Raw genomic sequence first — 24,680 nt, forward strand, 5'->3', positions numbered from 1 at the left:
TCCAAGATACCCTAAGTTACCCCATATTACCCCAAGTCACAACATTTTACCCAAAGTTACCCCAAATTACCGCAAATTACCCTAAGTCACAACAAAATACACAAAGATACCCCAAGTTACCCCATGTTACCCCAAATTACCCCAAGTAACCTCATGTTACCCCAAATTACCCCATGTTTCTCCAAATAACCCCCAAGTTGCCCCATTTTACTACAAATGACCCCAGTTCCCCCAGATTAACCGAAATTACACAAAGTTACCCCAAATGACACTAAGTTCCCCAAATTACCACAAATTACCCTGTAAACCAAAATCATTCCATGTTACCCTACATTACTCCAAGATACAAGATACCCCAGGTTACCCCAAATTTCACTAACTTACTCCAAATTATCCCAAGTTACCACAAATTGTCCCAAGTTACCCCAAATTACCCCAAGATACCTGAAATAACCCCAAATTACCCCATGCTATTCCAAATTACCCCCAAGTTACGCCAAATTACCCCAAGTTACCACAAATTACACCAAGTAACCCCAAATTAACACAAATTACCCCAAATTACAAAAACTTACCCTAAGTTACCTCAAATTACATTACGTTACCCGAATTACACCCAAGTTACCCCAATTTACACCAAGTTACCTCAAATTTACTCGACGTTACCCCACCCCAAACTACCCCACACTAAACGTTCCCCGAAGTTAGTTCACGTTACAACCCCAACTCAAATCACCATAAAAACTATAAATAGGCCTACCCTTAATTTTTTGAAGTATTAACGTTTGAAAATAAAAGACAAAAAAAAAACCTTTGCTTTTGAACAAAAAATTAATTTAATAAACAAATTATTGAAAAGTTTTAAAAAAAAGTATGTAAAAATAAGAAAAATTGAAAAAAATTGCAAAAATTGATCGGTTAAAAGAATTAAAAAAAACGGAAAAATGAAAATAAAGACTTTTTTTCAATAAAAATTTTGAAAAAAAAAATAAAAAAATGAAAAAAAGGAAAAAATGAACAAAGAAATTAAAAAAAAAATAATTCTTAAAAAAAAGTAAAAAAATAAAAAATAAAAAATGTAATACTTCAGAAACAAATTTCTGACAAGAAAATTAAACGAAGTAAAAACAATAAAAGAGAGAATTGAGAGTATAAAAAAAAATTGAAAAATAAAAAAGAGCATAGAAGAAAAGAAAAATAAGGGAAAAAAATTGAAATATATTTTAAAAACAATGTCTAAAAAAAAAAAGTTGAAAATAGGAACCGAAAAAAAATTAAAAGAAATCCTGAAAAAAAATAAGAAGAAACAGAATTTAAAAAAAAGTCTGCCAAAAATAAGAAAAAAAATTGAAAATAAGAAAAAAATAAAAACACTATTTTGAAAAGTTATACGAAAATTGAAAAAAAAAAAAAAAAATGAAAAGAAACCAAAGAATGAAAAAAAAAGTTAAAAAAAAAGTTTCACAAAATGAAACGAAAAAAACTATAAATAAAAAAAAATTAATAGAAGTTTGAAAAATGAAAAGAATAACAAAAATAAAAATTGAAATCAAATAAAAAAAAACCTCATTTTTGATTTTAAATGTTACAAACATTTTTTCTATAACTTTTAATTTTTTTATTTTTTTTCTCCTATTGTTATTTTTTTTCTTTTTCTGATAGAAATTTTTTTCAATTTTGTTCCTTTTTTATTTTTTTCATGATTTCTTTTAATTTTTTTTGTTTCTTTTTTTTAATCTTTTTTTAAACATTTCTTTTCGAGAGTTTTTTTCAATTTTCATTATATTTGTTTTCTTGAGGTATCTTGGGGTAATTTGTGGTATTTTGGTGTAAGTTGGGGTAATTTGGAGTAACAAGGTGTAATTTGGGATAACTTTGGGTAATTTGTTGTGACTTGGAATATCTTGGGGTAATTTGGTGTAACTTTGGATAATTTGTTGTAAAATGGGGTAATTTGGGATAACTTGGAACATCTTGGTGTAATTTGGGGTAACTTTGGGTATCTTGGGGTTATTTGGAGCAACTTGTAATTATTTATAATTTCTGGGTAATATGGGGAAATTCTGGGTAATTTGGGGTAACTTGTAGTAATTTGGAGTAACATGGGGTAATTTGGGTTAACTATGTGTAAGTTGTGTCTTGGGTAATTTGGGCTATCTTGGGGCATCTTGGGATAATTCTGGGTAAATTAGGGTAACGTGGGGTTATTTGGGGTAAATTAGAGTAATTTGGGGTAACTTGTGATAATTTGGGGTCACTTTGGGGTAATTTGGGGTAACTTATGGTAACTTGGGATAATTTGGTGTAATTTTGGTTAACATGGTTTAATTTGTGATAACATGGGGTAATTTGGTGTAATTTGGGGGTAGCCTGTGTGTAATTTGGAGTTACTTGGGGTAATTTGGGGTAACTTGGGGTAATTTGTAGTAATTTGGGCTAACTTGGGGGTAATTTGGGGTAACTTGCGGTAACTTTGGGTAATTTGAGGTAATTTGGTGTAATTTGGGGTAACGTAGGGTAATTTGGGATAACTTGGGATAATTTGGCATAACCTGGGGTAATTTGGGGTAACAGTGTAATTTGGAGTAACTTAGGGTCATTTTCGGTAAATTTATATATATATTTATTTATTTATATTTAATTTTTAAAATTAATTAGTTTATTTCATTAATTAACTTTATATTAATTGCTTTTATTTATATGTATTTATTTTCAATTACTCTATTTTAATTAATTCATTTATTTTAATTTTATTTATTTATTTCATTATTTTATTATATATTTTATTTATTTATTCTATTTTATTTATTTTAATTTATTTTATTTTTTTATTTTAATTAATTCATTTAATTTATTTGTTTGTTTTAATTAAATATATTTACTTATTTTCATCTATTTCATTAATCCATTTTATTTATTTATTTTTTTATTTAGTTTATTTCACTTTATTTATATCCCTTAATTAATTTTATTTATATTCATTTATTTTGTTTTAATTAATTTTATTTATTTATTTTAGCTTACTTTGTTTAATTAATTAATTTTAATTTTATTTATTCAGTTATTTTATTTATTTAATTAATTTTATTCAATTTATTGTATTTAGTAATTTTTTATTTTTTAGTATATTTATTTATTTTATTAATTTATTTCATTGATTTTATTCAACGTATTTCATTTATTTTATTTGTTTATTTTTTTATTTCATTTAATTTGATTAATTTGTTTATTTTATTTCACTTCTTTAATTCAATGTATTTTTAATTTATTTATCTTATTTGATTGATTTATTTTACTAATTTTTTATATTATTTAATAATCTATTTTATTTATTTACTTTATATTACTTAATATATTGAATTTAATTTATTTAATTAAATTATCTAATCTTTTATTTACTTTAATTTATGTTTATGTTATATTTTTATTTATTATACTTTATTTATGTATATGATTTATTTCATTTATTTATTAATTTTAATTTATTTTAAATTATTTTATTATTTATTTATTTTATTTAATTTTTTTACTTTATTTTATTGACTCTATTTTACATTATTTTGATTTATTTTGTTTATTGTAATTTATTCTATTTTAATTTATGTTATTTATTTTATTTATTTTCTTAATTTTATTTACTTGAATTGAATTTATTTATACATGTTATTATTTTTTAAATTTATTTTATTCAATTTCTTTAAATTAATTAATTGATTTGTTTATTTATTTATTTTAATTTATTTATTATGTTTATTTTATTTTTATTTATTTATTTAAATAATTAATTTATTTATTAATAATTTAGTTTATTTTAAATTATTTTATTTTAAGTTTTAATTATTTATTTTATTTTATATTTAATTTATTTAATTTACTTGATTTATATTAATTTATTTAATTTTAATTTATCTAATTTCATTTTATTTATTTATATAATTTATTTTATTTTATTTAACTTATTTAATTTAATTTATTTATAGTAATTCAAATATTTATGTTCAATGTTTTAATTTAATTTATTTTATTTCTTTATTTATTTTAGATTATTTATTTTAATTTAATTATTTATTAATTAATTTATTTAATTTATTATATTTATTTCATTTTGTTTTACTTTAATTTATTTTCATTTATTTATTTAATTTGTTTATTTAGTCTATTTTATTTATTTACTTATTTTAAGTAAATAATTTTAATTTATTTATGTTATTTTAATGTATTGTATTTAATTTTTTATTTTAATTTATTTCATGTGTTATTTATTTATATTATTTATTTGATTTAATTTAATTTATATAATTTATTTAGTTTATTTTTTTTTTATTTTATTTTATTTATTCATTTTTATTGAATTTATTTATTTATATAATTTAATATATTTTATTCAATATTTTTAAGTAATTAATTATTTAATTAATTTATTTTATTGCTTTTAATTTATTTTATTTTCATTTATATTTTTTCATTCATTTTATTTCTTTATATAGTTACTTTAATTTATGTTATTTTAATTTATTTAATATATTTTATTATTTATTAATTTGATTATAAAATTAATTAATTTATTTATTTCAGTTAATAAATTTATTTATTTATATTTATTGATTTACTTTATTTCATTTAATATATTTAATTTTAATTAATACATTTATTAAAATGGACTTAATTGATTTAGTTGTTTTATTTATTCAATTTATTTTATTTAATTAATGAATTTATTATTTTTTAAATTATTTTACTTTAAATTAATTTATTCTAATTTTTATTTACTTATTTATTTTATTTTATTTACTTATTTAAATTATTTATTTTAATTTTATTTATTTTATTTCAGTTATTTATTTTATTTAATTATTAATATATTTTATTGAATTTCTTTAAATAAATAAATAATTTAATTATGTTATTTATCTTGACTTATTTTATTTTAATTAATTCGTTTATTAAATGTATTTTATTTTTATTTATACATTTCTTTTAATTAATTAATTTTTTTAATTCATTTATTTTAATGAATGAATTTATTTATGTATTTCAATTTATTTATTTATCTTATTTAATTTATTTTATTCAATTTCTTTATATAAATAGTTGATTAATTAATTCATTTATTTTATTTTATTTATTTTTTCAATTAATTTATTTTACTTTTATTTATTTATATAATTTATTTTATACCTCACAATTTATTATAATTAATGTATCTGTTCATTTTTATTTATTGACTTATTTGTGTATTTTATTTTATTTCATTTAATTTCCTTCAATAAATAATTAATTAATTTACCTATTTATTTAATTAATTTTAATTTATTTTATTCCAATTCATTACATTTCATTTAAGTTATTTATTTATTTATATTAACTTATTTTATTTTAATTGATTAATTAATTAATTTAATTTAATTCATTTAAACAATTATATTGTATTTATGTTTATTTTTACATATTGTTTATATTTTAATTTATCGATTTAGTTATTTATTTGATTTAATATATTTATTTTATGTAATTTAAATTCATAGATTTCATTTAATTAATTTTTTATTCAATTAATTTATTTTATTTAATTTAATTTTTCAATTAATATATTTATTTATTATAATTGAATATATTTAATGTATTTATTTATGTTTATTTATTGTCTTACTTATGTATTTTATTTCAATTAATATAATTTATTTATTCATTGTAATTTATTTATTTTAGTTTAATTATTTAAAAATTTATTTAATTAATTTTATTTTATTTATTCTATTTTATTTATTTTATTTATCTTTTTTAATTCATTTTATTCGATTTATTGATTTATTTTATTTTTATTTATTTCATTTAATTTATTCATTAATTTAATTTATTTATTTTATTTAATTAATCTAATTTATTAATTTATTTTGCTGATTTAGTTATATATTTATTTAATTTATTCATTTTAATTGAATTTATTTAATTATTTTATTTATTTATTTTATTTTAATATCTTTATTTATTTTATTGATTTATTTAATCGTTTAATTAATCAATTAATTTATTTTATTTCTTTATGTATTTTATTTATTTGATATATTCTTTTACTTATTTCAATTTATATATTTGTAATTAATTAATTTATTTATATAATTTAATTTATTTTTATTTAATTCATTTATTTTAATTATATTTACTTAGTTATTCTTATTATTCATTTAAATAATCTTATTAAATTTATTGTATTTATTTATTTTTCTTATTTTTTGTTTATTAATTTAGTTTCCTTTATTTTACTTTAATTTATTAATTTATTTTATTTTATTCATTTATTTTTTATTTAATATGATTTATTTAATTAATTAATTTTATTTATTTATTTAACTGAATAAATTTATTTTATTTTATTTAATATATTTTATCTAATTTGCTTATTTAATTTAATTACTTGATTTCATTTTATTTTATTTCATTTATTTTATATATTCTTATAGTTATTTATTTTAATTAATTGATTTATATAATTTATTTTATTTTTATTTTATTTATTTATTTATTACATTTAACTTATTTTATGTTATGTTATGTATTTATTTCAATTTAATTTAATTATTTTATTCAATTTTTTAATATAATTTATTTTATTTTTTTCTAATGTATCTTTTTGAATTTATTTTTTATTTAATTTAAATGGAATTTATTTTAATTTATTTAATATATTTCATTTATTTTATTCACTTTACTTAATATATTTAATTTAATTTATTTATTTACTGTATTTATTTTAATTTATTTTATTTTATTTTATTTCACTTATTTATTTATTTTATTTAATTAATCTATTTTATTTATCTGATATATTCTTTTAGTTATTTATTTTAACTTATTGATGTATATAATTTAGTTTATTTTATGCTATTTATTTCAATTAAATTTATTTGTTTTATTTAATTTTTTTATTTAATTTATTTGATTTTTTCTAATTTATTCTATTGTACATTATTTTATTTTAAGTATGTAGTTAATTTTATATTTAAGTAATTAATTTATTTTAACATATTTATTTCAATTTAATTATTTATTAATTGATTAAAATAATTAAATTTTATTTTATTTATTATAATTTGTGTTATTTTACTTTTTTTAATTTATTTTCTTTTTATTTTAATTTTCTTATTTAATTTAATTCATTCATTTTTTTATTTTAATTAATTAATTTATATTCATTTATTTTATTTTAATTTATTTATTTTGTGTTATTAATTTATTTCATTAATTTTTTTTAGCTGATTTATTTACTTATTTTATTTATTTATCATGACTTATTTTATTTTTTTAGTTTATTTAATTTTTATTTATTCATTTAATTAATTTTATATTTTAATACATTTCTATTAATTTATTTATTTTAATACATTTGTTTTAATTAATGAATTAATTTATTTTAATTAATTTAATTTAAATTATTTATTTATTTATCTGATTTATTTATTTAATTTATTTCATTCAATTTCTTTAAATAAATATTTATTTTACTTATTTTTTCAATTAATTTATTTTATTTTTTATTTATTTATACAATTTATTATAATTAATGTATTTATTCATTTTTATTTATTGACTTATTTATGTATTTTATTTTAATTAATTTAATTTCATTATTTTATTTATTAATTTAATTTTATTTCATTTAATTTCCTTAAATAAATAATTAATTAATTTACCTATTTACTTAATTAATTTTAATTTATTTTATTCTAATTTATTTGATTTAATTTAAGGTATTTATTTATTCATTTCAACTTATTTTATTTTAATTGATTAATTAATTTAATTTAATTTATTTAAACAATTTTATTGCATTTATTTTTTATTTTTATTTAATTTATTTTATTTGAATTTATTGATTTAGTTATTTATTTAATTTAATTTATTTATTTTATGTAATTTATTTAAATTAATATATTCAATTTAATTAATTTTTTATTCAATTAATTTATTTTACTTTATTTATATTATTTATTATAATTTAATATAATTAATGTATTTATTTACTTTTATTTATTGACTTATTTATGTATTTTATTTTAATTAATATAATTTAATTTATTTATTTTATTTATTGATTTAATTTTATTTCATTTAATTTCCTTAAATAATTGATTAATTTTTCTAATTATTTAATTAATTTTAATTTATATTATTCTAATTTATTTAATTTAATTTAATTTTTTATTTTTTTATTAATTCTAACTCACTTTATTTTAAATGATTAATTAATTAATTTAATTTAATTTATTTAAATACTTTTATTCATTTTATTGCATTTATTCTTTATATTCACTTCATTTATTTTAATTTATTTAATTTTAATTTATTGATTTAGTTATTTATTTAATTATATTTATTTATTTTATGTAATTTATTTAAGTCAATAGATTTCATTTAATTTATTTTTTATTCAATTAATTTATTTTATTTTATTTATTTTAATTCAGTTTATTTTATTTATTTTATGTATTCTTTAATTATTTATTATTAATTAATTTTCTTACACAATTTATTTTAATTAACTTATTTTATGTCATGTTATTTTATATATTATATTGAATTTCTTTTAAAATTATTTAATTTTTATAATTTATTTATTTTATTTTCTTTATTTATTTAGGTTATTTATTTTATATTTTCTTTATTCAATTTATTTACTTGAATTAAATTTATTTATTTATTTTATTTATATATTTAATTTATTTAATTTAATATATTAATTCATTTATTTAAATTTATTTATTTATTTTTATGTACTTATTTTATTTTAATTAATTTAATTTATCTTATATATTTTATATAATTTAATTTAAGAATTTATTGACCTTATTTATTTATTTTTTTAATTTATTAATTTTAATGTAATGTATATACCTTATTTATTCATTTAACTTATTTTATTCAATTTCTTTAAATAAATAACTAATTAATTTACTTATTTATTTAATTTATATTAATTTATTTTGTTTTAATTAATTAATTACTTAATTTATTTTGTTTTATTTATTTGTATTTATTTATTATAATTTAATTTATTTAATCTAATTTATTTATTTTAATTTTATTTATTTAATTACTTTAATTTATTTAGTCTTAATTAATTAATTAAATGTAATTTAATTATTTTATTAATGTTCTTTATTTAATAATGTATGTTATTTAATTTATTAAATTAATTTATTTTTTTAATTTATTGCATTTATTTATTTTTCTTATTTTTTGTTTATTTATTAATTTTAATTTATTCTATTTTAACGAATTAATTTATTTATGTTATTTATTTAATTCAATACATTTTATTTTATATAATTTTTATTTAATTAATCTATTTTATTTGATAATGTATTTCATTTCTTTCATTTATATTGCTTAATATATTTAATTGAATTTAATTTATTAATTTTATTCACTTTAGTTTATTTTATTTTATTTCATTTATTTTATTTTATTTTTATATATATTCTTTTAGTTCATGTTATATGTTTATTTTAATTTAATTTAATTATTTAATTAATTAATTAATTTTATTTATTTTATTTCATTTTTTATTTAATTTAATTTATTTAATTCATTTATTTACTTTATTTATGAATATAATTTACTTTATTTTATTTTATTTTATTTAATAGATGTTATTTAATTTATTTTATTTTATTAATTTTATTAATTGCTTTATTTAATTTATTTACTTATTGCCTTCAATTTATTTTATTTCATTTTATTTTATTTATTTATTTTTTTAACTAAATTAATTTCTTTTATTTATTTGATATATTCTTTTGGTTATTTATTTTAATTAATTTATTTACATAATTTATTTTATTTATATTTCATTTATTTCAATTAATTATTTTATTATTTATTTTAATTCAATTTATTTGATTTATTCTAATTTATTTTATTTTATTTTATATATGTATTTGATTTTTGTATTTAATTTACTTATTCATTTTTATTTATTTACTTTAATTTAATTATTAATTAATTAATTTAATTAATTTTATTTTATTTATTCCATTTTATTTATTTTAATTTATATTATTTTAATTCACTTTATTAGATTTATTTTTTTTACTTATTTATTTTCATTTCCTTTATTAGAATTTATTAATTTATTTAATTTAATTTATTTATTAATTTAATGTAATTAATTCATTAATTTAATTTAATTTATTTATTTATTTTAATTAATTAAATTGAATTAATTAATTTTATTTAATCAATCTATTTTATTAATTTATTTTGCTGATTTAATTATTTATTTATTTAGTTATTTTATTTATTTATTTTAATTTTATTTCTTTATTTATTTTATTGATTTAATTAATTGTTTAATTAATCAATTAATTTATTTGATTTCTTTATGTATTTTATTTATTTAATTTATTTTTATGATTTATTTATGTAATTGAATTGATTTTATTTGTTATATTCTTTTAATTATTTATTTCAATTTATTTAATTTTAATTAATTAATTTAGTTATCTATTTATTTATTTGATTTTATTTAATTAATTAATTAATTTTTATTTAATTCGATTTAATTATTTAATTAATTCTATTTATTTATTTAACTTAATATATTCATTTTATTTTATTTAATATTTTTTATCTATTTTGCTTATTTAATTTAATTTATATCATTTATATGAGTTTAAATATTTAATTAAACAATTTATTTATTTTAATTATTTAATTTTATTTTATTTCATTTATTTATATTATTTTATTTATTTGATTTATTTTATTTTACTTATTTTATATATTCTTATAATTATTTATATTATTTTTATTTTATTTATTTATTTATTATATTTAACTTTCTTCATTTTATGTTATTTATTTATTTTAAGTTAATTATTTTATTCAATTTTTTATATAATTTATGTTATTTATTCTAATGTACCATATTGAATTTATTTTAATTTAATTTATTTAATTAATTAATTTTATTTATATATGTATTTCATTTATTTAATTTATTTTACCTAATATATTTAATATAATTTATTTATTTACTGTATTTACTTTAATTTATTTTAATCCGTTTTATTTTATTTTATTTAACTTATTTATCTATATAATTTAATTAATCTATGTTTTTATCTGATATATTTTTTCAGCTATTTATTTTAATTTATTGATTTATGTAATTTATTTTATTTTTATTTTATTTATTTATTTATTTAATTTAACTTATTTTATTTTATGTTATTTATTTCAATTCAATTTATTTGTTTTATTTAATTTTTTAATTTAATTTATTTGATCTATTCTAATTTATTTTATTTTACTTTATTTTATTTTATATATTTAGTTAATTATATATTTAATTAATTTATTTATTATAACTTATTTATTTCAATTTAATTATTTATTAAATGATTAAATTAATTTTATTTTATTTTATTTAATATAATTTATGTTATTTTACTTTATTTTAATTTTGTTTTATTATAATTTAGTTATTTAATTTATTTTTATTTTCTTATTAATTTAACTTATTCATTTATTTATGTTAATTAATTTATTTATATTTATTTATTTATTTTAATTAATTTAATTTAATTTATTCATTTTAAGTTATTAAATTATTTAGCTGGTTTATTTATTTATTTTATTCATTTCAATTTATTTATCTTGACCTATTTTATTTTAATTAATTTATTTATTAAATGTATTTTATTTTTATTTATTCATTTAATTGATTTATTTCAATTCATTTCTTGTAATTTATTTACTTTAATTCATTTCTTTTAATTAACGAATTAATTAATTAATTTATTTTAATTAATTTTATTTAACATATTTATTTCAATTTAATTAATTAATAATCTTATTTATTTTGCTAGTTGATCATATATTGTGTAAAGTAGATAATTTTTATTTATTTTAAATTTGGATATGTAACATAAACGTAGCATGTAGTATTGCAAATATTGTATGCAATGGAACATGCTGTTTTAGCACAATAAAGAAAAAAAATCTTATTTATTTATTTAATTTATTTTATTCAATTTCTTTAAATAAATAGTTGATTAATTCATTCATTCCTTTTATTTCATTTATTTATATCATTTATTTTATATCTCATAATTTATTATAATTAATGTATTTATTCATTTATATTTATTGACTTATTTTTTTGTATTTATTTATTTTACGAATTTATTGAGCTTATTAATTTATTTATTTAATTTATTAATCTTAATTTAATGTATTTATTTTATTTCATTCAATTTGTTTTAATTAATTAATTACTTAATTTATTTTGTTTTATTTATTTGTATTTATTTATTATAATTTAATTTATTTAATCTAATTTATTTATTTTAATTTTATTTATTTAATTACTTTAATTTATTTAGTCTTAATTAATTAATTAAATGTAATTTAATTATTTTATTAATGTTCTTTATTTAATAATGTATGTTATTTAATTTACTTAATTAATTTTATTCAATTTATTGCACTTATTTATTTTTGTTATTTTTTGTTTATTTATTTATTTTAATTTATTCTATTTTAACGAATTAATTTATTAATGTTATTTATTTAATTCAACACATTTTATTTTATATAATTTTTATTTAATTAATCTATTTTATTTGATAATGTATTTTATTTCTTTCATTTATATTGCTTAATATATTTAATTGAATTTAATTTATTAATTTTATTCACTTTAGTTTATTTTATTCTATTTCATTTATTTTATTTTATTTATTATATATATTCTTTTAGTTTATGTTATTTGTTTATTTTAATTTAATTTAATTATTTAATTAATTTATTTATTTTATTTCATTTTTTATTTAATTTAATTTATTTAATTCATTTATTTACTTTATTTATGAATATAATTTACTTTATTTTATTTTATTTTATTTAATAGATGTTATTTAATTTATTTTATTTTATTAATTTTATTAATTGCTTTATTTAATTTATTTACTTATTGCCTTCAATTTATTTTATTTCATTTTATTTTATTTATATAAATTTTTTTAACTAAATTAATTTCTTTTATTTATTTGATATATTCTTTTGGTTATTTATTTTAATTAATTTATTTACATAATTTATTTTATTTATATTTCATTTATTTCAATTAATTATTTTATTATTTATTTTAATTCAATTTATTTGATTTATTCTAATTTATTTTATTTTATTTTATATATATATTTGATTTTTGTATTTAATTTATTTATTCATTTTTATTTATTTACTTTAATTTAATTATTAATTAATTAATTTAATTTATTTTATTTGATTTATTCCATTTTATATATTTTAATTTATATTATTTTAATTCACTTTATTAGATATGTTTTATTTACTTATTTATTTTCCTTTCCTTTATTAGAATTTATTTATTTATTTCATTTAATGTATTTATTAATTTAATTTAATTAATTCATTAATTTAATTTATTAAATTGAATTAATTAATTTTATTTAATCAATCTATTTTATTAATTTATTTTGCTGATTTAATTATTTATTTATTTAGTTATTTTATTTACTTATTTTAATTTAATTTCTTTATTTATTTTATTGATTTAATTAATCGTTAAATTAATCAATTAATTTATTTGATTTCTTTATGTATTTTATTTATTTAATTTATTTTTCTGATTTATTTGTGTAATTGAATTCATTTTATTTGATTAATTTGATGTATTCTTTTAATTATTTATTTCAATTAATTTAATTTTAATTAATTTATTTATTTATCTATTTATTTATTTGATTTTATTTAATTAATTAATTAATTTTTATTTAATTCGATTTATTTAATTAATTAATTCTATTTATTTATTTAACTTAATATATTCATTTTATTTTATTTAATATTTTTTATCTAATTTGTTTATTTAATTTAATTTATTTCACTTATATGAGTTTAAATATTTAATTAATCAATTTATTTATTTTAATTACTTTATTTTATTTTATTTCATTTATTTATATTATTTTATTTATTACATTTATTTTATTTCACTTATTTTATATATTCTTATAATTATTTATATTATTTTTATTTTATTTATTTATTTATTATATTTAACTTACTTAATTTTATGTTATTTATTTATTTTAAGTTAATTATTTTATTCAATTTTTTATATAATTTATGTTATTTATTCTAATGTACCATATTGAATTTATTTTAATTTAATTTATTTAATTAATTTATTTTATTTATTTATGTATTTCATTTATTTAATTTATTTTACCTAATATATTTAATATAATTTATTTATTTACTGTATTTACTTTAATTTAATTTATTTCGTTTTATTTTATTTTATTTAACTTATTTATTTATATAATTTAATTAATCTATGTTTTTGTCTGATATATTTTTTCAGCTATTTATTTTAATTTACTGATTTATGTAATTTATTTTATTTTGATTTTATTTACTTATTTATTTTATTTAACTTATTTTATTTTGTTATTTATTTCAATTCAATTTATTTGTTTTATTTAATTTTTTAATTTAATTTATTTGATCTATTCTAATTTATTTTATTTTACTTTATTTTATTTTATATATTTAGTTAATTTTATATTTAATTAATTTATTTATTATAACTTATTTAATTCAATTTAATTATTTATTAAATGATTAAATTAATTTTATTTTATTTTATTTATTATAATTTATGTTATTTTACTTTATTTTAATTTTGTTTTATTATAATTTATTTATTTAATTTATTTTTATTTTCTTATTAATTTAACTTATTCATTTATTTATTTTAATTAATATATTTTAATTAATTTAATTTAATTTATTCATTTTAAGTTATTAAATTATTTAGCTGGTTTATTTATTTATTTTATTCATTTCAATTTATTTATCTTGACCTATTTTATTTTAATTAATTTATTTATTAAATGTATTTTATTTTTATTTATTCATTTAATTGATTTATTTCAATTCATTTCTTGTAATTTATTTACTTTAATTCATTTCTTTTAATTAACGAATTAATTAATTGATTTATTTTAATTAATTTTATTTAACATATTTATTTCAATTTAATTAATTAATAATCTTATTTATTTAGCTAGTTGATCATATATTGTGTAAAGTAGATAATTTTTATTTATTTTAAATTTGGATATGTAACATAAACGTAGCATGTAGTATTGCAAATATTGTATGCAATGGAACATGCTGTTTTAGCACAATAAAGAAAAAAAAATCTTATTAATTCATTTAATTTATTTTATTCAATTTCTTTAAATAAATAGTTGATTAATTCATTCATTCCTTTTATTTCATTTATTTATATCATTTATTTTATATCTCATAATTTATTATAATTAATGTATTTATTCATTTATATTTATTGACTTATTTTTTTGTATTTATTTATTTTACGAATTAATTGAGCTTATTAATTTATTTATTTATTTTATTAATCTTAATTTAATGTATTTATTTTATTTATTGGTTTAATTTATTTCATTCAATTTGTTTAAATAAATAACTAATTAATTTACTTATTTATTTAATTTATATTAATTTATTTTGTTTTAATTAATTAATTACTTAATTTATTCGTTTTATTTATTTGTATTTATTTATTATAATTTAATTTATTTAATCTAATTTATTTATTTTAATTTTATTTATTTAATTACTTTAATTTATTTAGTCTTGATTAATTAATTAAATGTAATTTAATTATTTTATTAATGTTCTTTATTTTATAATGTATGTTATTTAACTTATTTAATTAATTTCATTCAATTTATTGCATTTATTTTTTTCTTATTTTTTTGTTTATTTATTTATTTTAATTTATTCTATTTTAACGAATTAATTTATTTATGTTATTTATTTAATTCAATACATTTTATTTTATATAATTTTTATTTAATTAATCTATTTTATTTGATAATGTATTTTATTTCTTTCATTTATATTGCTTAATATATTTAATTGAATTTAATTTATTAATTTTATTCACTTTAGTTTATTTTATTTTATTTCATTTATTTTATTTTATTTATTATATATATTCTTTTATTTTATGTTATTTGTTTATTTTAATTTAATTTAATTATTTAATTAATTAATTTATTTTATTTATTTTATTTCATTTTTTATTTAATTTAATTTATTTAATTCATTTATTTACTTTAGTTATGAATATAATTTACTTTATTTTATTTTATTTTATTTAATAGATGTTATTTAATTTATTTTATTTTATTAATTTTATTAATTGCTTTATTTAATTTATTTACTTATTGCCTTCAATTTATTTTATTTCATTTTATTTTATTTATTTATTTTTTTAACTAAATTAATTTCTTTTATTTATTTGATATATTCTTTTGGTTATTTATTTTAATTAGTTTATTTACATAATTTATTTTATTTATATTTCATTTATTTCAATTAATTATTTTATTATTTATTTTAATTCAATTTATTTGATTTATTCTAATTTATTTTATTTTATTTTATATATGTATTTGATTTTTGTATTTAATTTACTTATTCATTTTTATTTATTTACTTTAATTTAATTATTAATTAATTAATTTAATTAATTTTATTTTATTTATTCCATTTTATTTATTTTAATTTATATTATTTTAATTCACTTTATTAGATTTATTTTTTTTACTTATTTATTTTCATTTCCTTTATTAGAATTTATTAATTTATTTAATTTAATTTATTTATTAATTTAATGTAATTAATTCATTAATTTAATTTAATTAATTAATTTATTTTAATTAATTAAATTGAATTAATTAATTTTATTTAATCAATCTATTTTATTAATTTATTTTGCTGATTTAATTATTTATTTATTTAGTTATTCTATTTATTTATTTTAATTTTATTTCTTTATTTATTTTATTGATTTAATTAATCGTTTAATTAATCAATTAATTTATTTGATTTCTTTATGTATTTTATTTATTTAATTTATTTTTCTGATTTATTTATGTAATTGAAATGATTTTATTTGTTATATTCTTTTAATTATTTATTTCAATTTATTTAATTTTAATTAATTAATTTATCTATTTATTTATTTGATTTTATTTAATTAATTAATTAATTTTTATTTAATTCAATTTATTTAATTAATTAATTCTATTTATTTATTTAACTTAATATATTCATTATATTTTATTTAATATTTTTTATCTAATTTGCTTATTTAATTTACTTTATTTCATTTATATGAGTTTAAATATTTAATTAATCAATTTATTTATTTTAATTACTTTATTTTATTTTATTTCATTTATTTATATTATTTTATTTATTTGATTTATTTTATTTTACTTATTTTATATATTCTTATAATTATTTATATTATTTTTATTTTATTTATTTATTTATTTATTATATTTAACTTACTTTATTTTATGTTATTTATTTATTTTATGTTAATTATTTTATTCAATTTTTTATATAATTTATGTTATTTATTCTAATGTACCATATTGAATTTATTTTAATTTAATTTATTTAATTAATTAATTTTATTTATTTATGTATTTCATTTATTTAATTTATTTTACCTAATATATTTAATATAATTTATTTACTGTATTTACTTTAATTTATTTTATTTCGTTTTATTTTATTTTATTTAACTTATTTATTTATATAATTTAATTAATCTATGTTTTTATCTGATATATTTTTGCAGCTATTTATTTTAATTTATTAACTTATGTAATTCATTTTATTTTTATTTTATTTATTTATTTATTTAATTTAACTTATTTTATTTTATGTTATTTATTTCAATTCAATTTATTTGTTTTATTTAATTTTTTAATTTAATTTATTTGATCTATTCTAAATTATTTTATTTTACTTTATTTTATTTTATATATTTAGTTAATTATATATTTAATTAATTTATTTATTATAACTTATTTATTTCAATTTAGTTATTTATTAAATGATTAAATTAATTTTATTTTATTTTATTTATTATAATTTATGTTATTTTACTTTATTTTAAGTTTGTTTTATTATAATTTAGTTATTTAATTTATTTTTATTTTCTTATTAATTTAACTTATTCATTTATTTATTTTAATTTATTTATTTATATTTATTTATTTATTTTAATTAATTTAATTTAATTTATTCATTTTAAGTTATTAAATTATTTAGCTGGTTTATTTATTTATTTCAATTTATTTATCTTGACCTATTTTATTTTAATTAATTTATTTATTAAATGTATTTTATTTTTATTTATTCATTTAATTGATATATTTCAATTCATTTCTTGTAATTTATTTACTTTAATTCATTTCTTTTAATTAACGAATTAATTAATTAATTTATTTTAATTAATTTCATTTAACATATTTATTTCAATTTAATTAATTAATAATCTTATTTATTTTGCTAGTTGATCATGTATTGTGTAAAGTAGATAATTTTTATTTATTTTAAATTTGGATATGTAACATAAACGTAGCATGTAGTATTGCAAATATTGTATGCAATGGAACATGCTGTTTTAGCACAATAAAGAAACAAAAATCTTATTTATTTATTTAATTTATTTTATTCAATTTCTTTAAATAAATAGTTGATTAATTCTTTCATTCCTTTTATTTCATTTATTTATATCATTTATTTATATCATTTATTTTATATCTCATAATTTATTATAATTAATGTATTTATTCATTTATATTTATTGACTTATTTTTTGTATTTATTTATTTAACGAATTTATTGAGCTTATTAATTTACTTATTTATTTAATTTATATTAATTTATTTTGTCTTAATTAATTAATTACTTAATTTATTCGTTTTATTTATTTGTATTTATTTATAATAATTTAATTTATTTAATCTAATTTATTTATTTTAATTTTATTTCTTTAATTACTTTAATTTATTTAGTCTTAATTAATTAAATGTAATTTAATTATTTTATTAATGTTCTTTATTTAATAATGTATGTTATTTAATTTATTTAATTAATTTTATTCAATTTATAGCATTTATTTATTTTTCTTATTTTTTATTTATTTATTTATGTTATTTATTTAATTCCATACATTTTATTTTATATAATTTTTATTTAATTAATCTATTTTATTTGATAATGTATTTTATTTCTTTCATTTATATTGCTTAATATATTTAATTGAATTTAATTTATTAATTTTATTCACTTTAGTTTATTTTATTTTATTTCATTATATTTATTATATATATTCTTTTAGTTTATGTTATTTGTTTATTTTAATTTAATTTAATTATTTAATTAATTAATTTATTTTATTTATTTTATTTCATTTTTTATTTAATTTAATTTATTTAATTCATTTATTTACTTTATTTATGAATATAATTTACTTTATTTTATTCTATTTTATTTAATAGATGTTATTTAATTTATTTTATTTTATTAATTTTATTAATTGCTTTATTTAATTTATTTACTTATTGCCTTCAATTTATTTTATTTCATTTTATTTTATTTTATTTATATATTTTTTTAACTAAATTAATTTCTTTTATTTATTTGATATATTCTTTTGGTTATTTATTTTAATTAATTTATTTACATAATTTATTTTATTTATATTTCATTTATTTCAATTAATTATTTTATTATTTATTTTAATTCATTTTATTTGATTTATTCTAATTTATTTTATTTTATATATGTATTTCATTTTTGTATTTAATTTATTTATTCAATTTTATTTATTTACTTTAATTTAATTATTAATTAATTAATTTAATTAATTTTATTTCATTTACTCCATTTTATTTATTTTAATTTATATTATTTTAATTCACATATAAACCTATCCAACTACCTACTATTCATTTCCTTTACTATACCTATTTCATTTCCTTTATTAGAATTTATTTATGTTTCATTCATTATTCTAATTAACTTAATCATTAATTAATTTAATTAATTAATTAATTTATTAAATTGAATTAATTAATTTTCTTTATTTATTTTAATTAATTCCTTACTTTATATATATCTATTTAATTTAATTAATCGTTTAATTAATCAATTAATTTATTTGATTTCTTTATGTATGTCATTTATTTAATTTATTTTTCTGATTTTTTTATGTAATTGAATTGATTTTATTTGATTTATTTGATGTATTCTTTTAATTATTTATTTCAATTTATTTAATTTTAAGTAATTAATTTATTTATCTATTTATTTATTTGATTTTATTTAATTAATTAATTAAATTTTATTTAATTCGATTTATTTAATTAATTAATTCTATTTATTTATTTAACTTAATATATTCATTTTATTTTATTTAATATTTTTTATCTAATTTGCTTATTTAATTTAATTTATTTCATTTATATGAGTTTAAATATTTAATTAATCAATTTATTTATTTTAATTACTTTATTTTATTTTATTTCATTTATTTATGTTATTTTATTTATTTGATTTATTTTATTTTACTTATTTTACATATTCTTATAATTATTTATATTTTTTTTTTTTTTTTTTTTTTTTTTTTTTTTTTTTTTTTTTTTTTTTTTTTTTTTTCTTTATTATGCTAAAACAGCATGTTCCATTGCATACAATATTTGCAATACTACATGCTACGTTTATGTTACATATCCAAATTTAAAATAAATAAAAATTATCTACTCTACACAATATATGATCAACTAGCAATTATAAATCTTATGCTTAAGTACATTACAAATGCACAATTAATCAATACATCACAAATACACATTACACATCCACAATTAAATTATCTATGTACTATACAGAATCAATCCGCTCGCCAGTTACAAAGCTTATGCCTAAATGCATTATCAGAAATTTTTTACAAGTGTTGCAATATTACATACTATGTTTAATATATTTATATATTATTTTTATGTTACATACATGTTCACAGTCATTTAACAATACACTATTGCAATAGACGGAGTCATATTTGAATTGTACATCACAGATCCACAATTTAAAATCTTATAATGGTATGCTTATTTGGATTCATGTTTATAATGTGTTAAAGTCTATTGATTGTATGAATGTTTTGAATTGTTTGTAGTGTTTCAAAATGAGTTGATCTTGAGCAACTGGCCACTTTCCATGATTCATTACTATTTGATGTCTGAAGATGTCCCTCTGCTGCTGAAGTTTTCTACACCTGTATATTACATGATCCACAGTTTGGGCCTCTTGAAGACAGGAGCATGTGGCATCATTTATTATCCTAAATCTTTGGAGATAGGATTTTAGTATGCCGTGTCCAGTTACCATAGCTGCAATTGAAGGCGTCATTATTATCCTATTCTGTCTTAATCTCTGTCGAATCGATGGGAAGAAGGTCCTGCAGACAGCCCCTTTGGTCGCACTAGTCCATTCTTCCTGCCATTTTGCTAATCCTTCTTCTTTGATCTTTCCAATAATAGCAGTTTTGGGTTTTTTAGTGTATATTAATTCTCTATATTCTTCTGCTGCTGCTTTCTTGGCTAGCTTGTCTGCCATCTCGTTCCCAGGAATTCCCACATGGGCTTTAATCCATCCAAAATGAATTTGCCAATGGAGATCCTGGAGTCTCTTAACTTGGTTTCTGATTAGTTCTATTATATAGCTATGGTTGCGGCTGTTCCTGAGTAGAGCTATAGTGATTTGGCTATCTGTGAAAACTGCCACTGTTCTTTCCTCTGGTATGATATTTAGTCTATTAAGTTCAATTATTTTTATTTTATTTATTATATTTAACTTACTTTATTTTATGTTATTTATTTATTTTAAGTTAATTATTTTATTCAATTTTTTTATATAATTTATGTTATTTATTCTAATGTACCATATTGAATTTATTTTAATTTAATTTATTTAATTAACTTATTTTATTTATTTATGTATTTCATTTATTTAATATATTTTACCTAATATATTTAATATAATTTATTTATTTACTGTATTTACTTTAACTTATTTTATTTCGTTTTATTTTAGTTTATTTAACTTATTTATTTATATAATTTAATTAATCTATGTTTTTATCTGATATATTTTTTCAGCTATTTATTTTAATTTATTGATTTATGTAATTTATTTTATTTTTATTTTATTTATTTATTTTATGTTATTTATTTCAATTCAATTTATTTGTTTTATTTAATTTTTTAATTTAATTTATTTGATCTATTCTAATTTATTTTATTTTACTTTATTTTCTTTTATATATTTAGTTAATTTTATATTTAATTTATTTATTTATTATAACTTATTTATTTCAATTTAATTATTTATTAAATGATTAAATTAATTTTGTTTTATTTTATTTATTATAATTTATGTTATTTTACTTTATTTTAATTTTGTTTTATTATAATTTAGTTATTTAATTTATTTTTATTTTCTTATTAATTTAACTTATTCATTTATTTATTTTAATTAATTTATTTATATTTATTTATTTATTTTAATTAATTTAATTTAATTTATTCATTTTAAGTTATTAAATTATTTAGCTGGTTTATTTATTTATTTCAATTTATTTATCTTGACCTATTTTATTTTAATTAATTTATTTATTAAATGTATTTTATTTTTATTTATTCATTTAATTGATTTATTTCAATTCATTTCTTGTAATTTATTTACTTTAATTCATTTCTTTTAATTAACGAATTAATTGATTTATTTATTTTAATTAATTTTATTTAACATATTTATTTCAATTTAATTAATTAATAATCTTATTTATTTTGCTAGTTGATCATATATTGTGTAAAGTAGATAATTTTTATTTATTTTAAATTTGGATATGTAACATAAACGTAGCATGTAGTATTGCAAATATTGTATGCAATGGAACATGCTGTTTTAGCACAATAAAGAAAAAAATCTTATTTATTTATTTAATTTATTTTATTCAATTTCTTTAAATAAATAGTTGATTAATTCATTCATTCCTTTTATTTCATTTATTTATATAATTTATTTTATATCTCATAATTTATTATAATTAATGTATTTATTCATTTATATTTATTGACTTATTTTTTTGTATTTATTTATTTTACGAATTTATTGAGCTTATTAATTTATTTATTTAATTTATTAATCTTATTTTAATGTATTTATTTTATTTATTGATTTAATTTATTTCATTCAATTTGTTTAAATAAATAACTAATTAAGTTACTTCTTTATTTAATTTATATTAATTTATTTTGTTTTAATTAATTACTTAATTTATTCACTTTATTTATTATAATTTAATTTATTGAATCTAATTTATTTAATTTTATTTAATTGCTTTAATTTATTTAGTCTTAATTTATTAATTTAATTTAATTTAATTAATTTATTAATTAATTAAATTTATTTAATAATGTATTTTATTTTATTTAAATATTTAAATAATTTTATTCAATTTATTGCACTTATTTATTTTTCTTTTTTTGTTTATTTATTTATTTTATTTTATTTTGTATTACTGAATTAATTTACATAATTTTTTATTTAAGTAATTTAATTTATATATATTATTTATTTAATTCAATACATTTTATTTTAGTTATTTTTTATTTAATTAATCTATTTTATTTGATAATGTATTTATTTTTTTAATTTATATTGCTTAATATATTTAATATAATATTTATTTGCTGTATTTGCCTTAATTTATTTTATTTCGTTTTATTTTATTTTATTTCAATTATTTATTTATTTAATTACATTTATTGCTTTATATAATTTATTTTATTTTTATTTTAAGTATTTATTTATTTACTTTATTTTACTTATTTTATTTTGTTTTTTTTTTCTTTATTGTGCTAAAACAGCATGTTCCATTGCATACAATATTTGCAATACTACATGCTATGTTTATGTTACATATTCAAAATTTAAAATAAATAAAATGTATCTACTCTACACAATATATGATCAACTAGTAATTATAAATCTTATGCTTAAGAACATTACAAATACACAATTATTTAATACATCACAAATACACATTACACATCCACAATTAAATTATCTTTGTACTATACAGAATCAATCCGCCCGCCAGTTACAAAGCTTATGCCTAAATGCATTATCAGAAAAATTTTTTACAAGTGTTGCAATATTACATACTATGTTTAATATATTTATATGTTATTTTTATGTTACATACATGTTCACAGTCATTTAACAATACACTATTGCAATAGACGGAGTCATATTTGAATTGTACATCACAGATCAACAATTTCAAATCTTATAATTGTATGCATATTTGGATTCATGTTTACAAAGTGTTGTACTTATTTGTCTTCATGTTATTTATTTCAATTCCATTTATTTGTTTTATTTAATTTTTTAATTTAATTTATTTAATTTATTATAATTTATTTCATTTTATATATGTAGTTAATTTTATATTTAATTAATTAATTTATTTTGACTTATTTATTTCAATTTAATTTATGTATTTATTTATGTTATTTATTTATTTATTTAATGTATTTTATTAAATTTCTTTAAATCAATAGTTGATTAATTCATTCATTTATTTTATTTTATTTATTTATATCATTTATTTTATATCTCATAATTTATTATAATTAATGTATTTATTCATTTACATTTATTGAGCTTATTAATTTATTTGT

Source organism: Periplaneta americana, chromosome 15 (assembly GCF_040183065.1).
Source record: "Periplaneta americana isolate PAMFEO1 chromosome 15, P.americana_PAMFEO1_priV1, whole genome shotgun sequence".
Taxonomy (NCBI): Eukaryota; Metazoa; Arthropoda; class Insecta; order Blattodea; family Blattidae; genus Periplaneta; species Periplaneta americana.